Genomic DNA, 7,345 nt, shown 5'->3' with positions numbered 1-7,345 from the left:
ATACTCTCTGGTATGACAGGGGATATAGAAATACCAAGCAAAAGGGAGTAAGGAAAATGAAGCCACAAAAACTCGAGCGTTATTTGCCTGGTGTTGTTTTTCTGCTCATGGACACTAGTAGAAAACTCTTTCAGAAATCTGTGTGGTGCTGATATGAGAACTGGGGAGACATATGGATCCCCCTGGACCGGGCCACACTTGATAGTAATTAGTAAAGTTGTGTTATGTGAACATTTGAAACGATTCAATTTGACATTAAACTAATTGAAAAAAAAAGTTTTATTTGGCACTAATATTGACCCTTGTTGCTATTATTTAGCATTTATGCGGCATGTTCTTGTGTATTTCTCCACAGAATCTTTACACAGAGACAGCAGTCCTTTTTCTTCATTTACAGATTAAAATGTAAATGCTTTCTCTAAATCAAAAAGCCCAAGTCTTCTACCAAACCAGATATCGAATTTAGCATTTTCAGATTCAGCCATGTATTCAGTTTCCTAGTTTATTACCAAGCTAAAATGACTAGTTAACTTAACTCTACTCTTCTTAAATCTATAACTCTTGAAGGCTATACATTTGTTTTGCTAACTATGCAATGCTTTTTCATTAGTCCATGTGTTTCTTTTTGCGCTTTGTGATTTATATATGAGGGAAACGGAAAAAGGTAAATTTTAGAACCGTGTTTCCCAAATATTGGTCAAACTTCCCCCTGTTTGACCAAACAGGTAGAGGGGTAGCTGTTTCAGGTTTGCACTTACAATATTTGCTTCTATATGCTCCCAGATCCGGATAGTCCCTAACAAACCAATATTATACTTTATCCATGTGAAAAGTACATTCCCAACCTTTTTATCTTGAAATCTCTGAGAACTTTTTTGTCTTATAATTTTCTTCATTTTTCATATACATAAACTGCATTTTAATATTTCAAATCTGTTAAAGAAAATTCTTTGCTTTACCCTTTAGGTTGTAATATCAAAATCCAATTCGATTATAATTCAATTGGTATGTGTTCTGTTTCTTGGTTTCTGTTTTATTTTGAAAGCTAGGTTTAATAATCTAGAATGGGAGTCCAGGGACCTGCTCTGAGGCTGGTATGTAGGATTCATCCTCATAGGACAGAGGCAGAAGTGTGAAGAAATCTCTAAAGAGCTCCTCATTTCCACCCTCTCGGTTTTATTCTGTATATTGTTTATAGCCAGAAAGAGAGCTTCGAAGACATTAAAGGAATTTCTCAGTAATGAAGAGGCAACCTCTATTTCAACAAAAGGGCTTTGGACTCTTGTCATTATCTCAACCAAAAATTGATCATCTCATTAAAAGAAACACCACAAACAAGAATTTTAATAAAACAAACAGATTCCCTAGTCCCTAGGGAACCTCTTCTTAATAGAGCAATGTGCAAAACAGCACAGTATAAATATCAGAACAACTTGTCCTTGACAATCATATAAATAGCATAGAGCACATAGTCTGAAAAGTAAAGTGTAGATAGCAATTTGGGGAAGCAAGACTAAAAGAGTAAACTCTGTTAACGACAGGATCCGGCAATTTTTCCATTCTAATGGTAGCTAGCTATGTGCCTCACCAGAGATTTTACAATTTCTAAATGATTACCAGTAGATATTATTAAGAAAAATGTTTTCAATATGCCATCTCGAGTATACTAGAAGAATTTCAGTTAGCATCAGACTCATTTTTACTATACTTCCCCTTCCAAAATAATGTGAAGGAAATATTTAAAATATGCAAAAATGTATGAAGATATTACTAAGTACAATGACAGTTCAACAACATATTTAATGATGGATTTCAATTTCTTGTTAACCTAAACTGAATTGAATGGTTTATAGAATCTCCTTACAGTGGGCATATTTGTTTAATGATGCCTTAAAAATAAATACTGTAGCCTAACTAATGTGTCGTGAAAATGTGAAAATTTTAAGTACGCTTCTTGGCCTCTTTCCCTAGAAGATAGAAAAAATATTTGAAACTCAATAGTTTTAATGTTTTGTGGTTAATGGTCTTTGACCTTAAAATATGACATATTATTTTACTGCTGAAGAGGAAATCACAGATGTAGAATTTATCAATTTACTGTATCTATCTGATTCATATTCTCATTTTGAGAAATGAAACATTATATTATGGTGTCAAAATGAAAGGAAATAAAAAGGCAGCCTTAAGAGCATTTGGATAACTTAGCTATAAGTTGCTACAGTCAAAGCTGCTAAGATTTAGTAATTTTTTTTAAGTTGGTAGATTTTTTTTTTGCACTTTACTATCTTTCCTGGTTTCACATAAGTACATAAGTGAGAAAAAGAACTATCCATTACAGAACCTCTCAAAAATCATGTTTTGTTCATCTGCCAGACTTTTTCAGCAAATGTGTCTATGATGAATTTCTCTCTCCCCCATCCCTCGCTTTTATGCTATCTCTATTTGAGAAAATACAGTTGCAGGATTGGCCTTAAAGAGTTCTTTTTTTTAAAATTCACTGAGATATCTGGAAGGCCAAATGAAACATACTTATTACTACTTAAACTGTGTGGGCAGAGGAAAATTCAGAAGACAATGACATTATTAGGACCAAATATTAAATTTCCTTTTATTATTTTTTCTGCTCATTCTTTAGAGTAAGTGATTTATTTTCCAAATTTCTTTCATAGGCTTTCTTTTTTTTTGGAGGGGGGTGTATGTTGCTATATATTATAGTCTATGGAAATAAATAAGTAAGTTTCATAAACCCAGAAATTGTTCTTTTGGACTACAACTCCTCGTTCTTCCATTCTTTACACTCCATTACTCCAACTGGTCCTACTCTTCACCATCACTGGGACCTTCCACAAACTTTCCACATTGTCTTTGTTTAATAAAAGTCATCTCTACTGCCTCCCTTGCTACCAAGCCTGAAATCACCTTCATCTATTAATCCTTCTGCTGCAATCTAACTTATAAGACTGTATTCTTTCCCCTACCAAACCTTTCAAACCCAGCTCTACCTTAACACAACTCTCTTTTTTCTTGGTTACTGTATGGGGATCTAAGAAAACTATATAAATAAGATAATCCACAGTATTTCAAATATATTCTCATGAACATCACTGGTCTTTTTAGTCACCTCCTCAAAACTATTGTTTCAGCTTTACCTAAGCAAATAAAGTAGTCTCCATATCTTTGTCTGATATATTTACCCGAATTCCCAGAGAGACTACAAAATCAAAATGATCCAAATAAACATACACCTCTCGAATAAAAGATACCCACTGTATTTCCTCTCACATTCTCATCTCTGGTGGTATCTTTACTATCCACAAGTTACTCAACAGAGTTATCTTAAGTTTCTCCCTCATCCACCATCCCCAAGATAATTAAAACTCTGGCTCTGCCTTTACATAAATTCAGAGAGACTAGCAACTAAAATATAAGACAGAAAAAACAATGAGCATGTCTAAGCTGGAAACCTTAGAGTTACCTCCCAACATCTCTTTCTTACTCAATTCCCAAACCTAGTCTGTCACCCAAGAATTCTTATTGAATTCATTTCAAAAATATATGTCCTAAATTTATCTCTTTATTTCATCTCTAACGACAATGCTTTAAAATAATGACTTTTTTATTTCTTGCCTAGAATATTGTGATAGACACTTAGCTCCTCTCCATGCCTCTAGAGTCTACTTTTTTCTCATCCTTTCTCCACGGTACCAGCACAATGTTTTTCTGTAACCTACCCACCTACATTTTTGGTGGCTTCCTATTTTCTAGAGCAGGGGTTTACAAGTTTTTTGACTGTGCATCCCATTAGTAAAAATGGTTGAGCAGGCACTCCAAATTTGGTACAGATACTTAGAAATAGTATACATGTACCACAAATATATACTTTATATGCTACAAAACATACTTTAAAAACAAAATTTTTTAAATGAGATAAAATAACAAATTTTCTTTCTGCACCCTAATAAGCTATCTGTCATCTCCCTTCAGATTCAAACATTCCACTTTGGAGACCGCTGATGTAGCCTGGGGTTTTTCAAATACGGTCTACTGACATTTTGGGCTGGAAAATCCTTTTTGTTGTGAGTGTTGTTCTGTTCATCATAGTTAGAAGCTATGTTTAGGAGCATCCCTGGCTTCTCACTAGATGCCAGCGACACACTACCCCCAAGATATTTGCCAAATGTCCCCTGAGGGACAAAATTGCCTCTGGTTAAGAACCATTGGCACAATGGATAAAATAGAAACAAGCCTAATTCATAAACCCATGTATGGGCTCAAGCTACCTATCCAGCTTTGTCTCATACTACAGCCTCCATATCCTCCAATTATATACCCTCCTTTGTACATTTGTACACCTCTCTGTTTTTATTCATGTTATTACCTCCATGCAGAATCCACCCCTACCCTTCTTTCCTTGAACAAGAAATAACTCAAGTAACCGTCATTGCACTTGGGCTGCAGAACTTAATTAGCTGCTTGGGGGGCACTGATTGTTCTCTAGGTAAGATTTCAAATTGGGTCGAGACCGCATTTCAAAACCAAAACCAAACCAAACCAAACCAAACCAAACCAAACCAAACAAGCACCCGCCAAACTGTGTTACAGGGAGGTAATATATTCACTTAAAATCTCAATAAACTATAAATATGTACAAATATTTTGCTTCTGAGAGGAAGAACACTAGAAAAAAATGTTATTCTAATTAGAAAAAGAAAAAAAGTATTATTGTTATTAAAAGAGAAATGGGGAGTTGAAAGAACAAAGGAAATTTTTACTACCATCAGTTTTGCCTAGAGTTCACTAAAATCATGAGTTTTTTCATAAGTGAATGAAATGTTACTAAAGATATGAAACTAAAAATTAGAAATTAGTAATTAATTATATTCACTATATGCAAAGCAATGTGCTAAGATCTTCACATGAGCTATCTTATTTAATCTTCACAACATCCCTAAAGAAATGAAGATTTTTATTGCTTAGTTTTAATTGATAAGCCAATTAGGCTTAAAGAAGTTAAATGATTTAACTAACATCATTCAGCTGTTAAGAGATAGATCTTGCCTTCAAATCCAGGTTTATCTGAATTTAAAGTCCACGTTTGTAAACACTATGCCATGGGTTATGTAGATGATTAATAGGTAGATGACAGATAGATGATTAATAGATGGGTGGATAGGTGTAGATATATTATTAACTAATAGATTCATAGATACATAGAGAGATTAAAGGAGGGAAACACATTATGCAGTTTCATGTTCTGTTCCATCAAACCATTCAAAGCTATGATGAGAGAGGAGTGGTAAGCAAATGCTTATCTCCCAGCTACTATGAACATTCAGAAAAAAGAATAAAAGAAACACTTAAGATTTAAAATAAATTCCTAAAAATCATCTGCATGTGTTATATTTGGTTCATCAACAGGGAAAAAATAGACACATGCATTGAAAATGAAATATCTATGCTAAATGTCTTTGATATCCTGCCAGATTTACCCACAGAAGGTCTCAACTATAAACAAACAGCTACTTACACATGTATGACCCTGGAAGGAAGACTGAGTGGGCACAAAATGGTGTCTGTTTTATCCTGGATTTTTGCTTCATTTTGAGCTGTCAGATTTTCACCTCCTTTCACGGAAAAGAAAAACAAGAACTGTGAATCTGCTTTTAGCAGTGAAAGAAAGAGTCGCATAACCATACCCCAGTAACTGACTTATTCCTTCACTAATGGAAAGAGTTTTCAAGGGTGAAATAGCATTTTGTGGCAAAAATGGCATTGTGACAACTACCACTTCAATGAATACAGACACTTCCTGTACTTGGTTTTAATCACATTTCAATCAGATCCTAATATTTATTAACTATTCAGAATACCTCCTAAATCTTGTGTGTTCTCTTTTTGTTTTTTCTTTCCTTTGAGAAGAATTATGTTTTCTTGAACTAAAGTGTTGGCTATCAGTTTATATAGTGTTGCATACAGAAACTTAGATTCTAATTTCCTGAAAAGCAAACCCCATGTCCTGTACTTCTCCAATATCTCTTCGTTCCCAAACCGAAAAATCACTAATTCAGTATTAGGAATGTATCAGATGGTCAATAAACATTGGTTAATTGATTACACTCACGATGAATTTTCCCCCAAATTAAGACTTAAATTTTTTAGTTATATAACACAATTATTTAAGACTAAATAACATCATATTATTTACCGTTGATAAGACAACATTGTCACTCACTAAAATAGACATAAAAGTTGATTGCCCCTACTATCTATTTTTGGCGAAAATGACTTGAACTATTAAAAAATTAACCATACTTTTGCAGATTACCCCTTAAATCCTGGCATTTTATTTTCAATAATCCTAGCTAGCTACCTACATTTTGAAGTATTCAATAACACTTTTAGAAATTAATTCATTGTGGAAAGTTCAGCAGGTCAATATATTACCCAAAATTGAGCATTCCATAATGTCTTTGTAATTTGTATTATTATTTATTTGTGTTAGCAACCTGGAAAGATCTGCTTGGAAAATCTTCTAGCCTCAGATCATCTTAATTTTGCTTAAAATTTTGGGGTCTAAGAACACCAATAGATTATGTTAGAACCCCCAATGATTTATTGTGATAATCTCATGAAATTCTCTATAAGCCACTCTGAAACCCACTTATAAATAGAGATGTGACTTTTGTATGTCTAAGGGATAATTTCCAAAAGTTTTCTAAGTTTTCCTAAAAGTATGACAAACTTTTAATTTACTCATCAAGTTTCCAAAGCCTATAAATTCACTCTCAAGCAGTGACTCAGAAGAGACTCCAAAAAAGTGTCTTTAATGCAAATGCCCAATGTTTTCTTATGGTCACCTGGGCAACTCTGCTAGTAGTCATGACCTACACGTGTGTGCTGGCCACCTGGCCCCACCTCATTCCAGGCTTGGATTTCTGCTTTCATTTACATTACGTTTTTTCCTAGTCCTACCTTTTTACCTTGTTGTATTTCATTTTCATTTTGTTATATATCTAAACTGTTTCAAACCAATTGTGAAAGAAGTCAGGGTATAAACAAGCAAGACCTAGTGATATTACTCATGGAGATACTTTGAGTCCTTCTGAGAAAAGGTACAATTTAAAGTTCAAGATAATATTACAGGCAGGCTACATATAAATGAGTAGTATTTAGTACATACAAAAAACATGTTTGAAATCTGTGTTTTGGAATTCATACTACTTTTTTTTAATGAAAAGAATGCTATAGAAATAGCTTTTTTATATGAACAGTTGCCAGTTATCACACGACCTATTTAACCCGTGATGTAACTTAAAGTTTATTTGCCCTGAAAAAATAATTTAAA

The sequence above is a fragment of the Pteropus vampyrus genome, unplaced genomic scaffold (assembly GCF_000151845.1).
Source record: "Pteropus vampyrus isolate Shadow unplaced genomic scaffold, Pvam_2.0 Scaffold297, whole genome shotgun sequence".
Classification (NCBI taxonomy): domain Eukaryota; kingdom Metazoa; phylum Chordata; class Mammalia; order Chiroptera; family Pteropodidae; genus Pteropus; species Pteropus vampyrus.
The sequence above is the reverse complement of the archived record's forward strand: the minus strand, read 5'-3'. Positions refer to the sequence as shown.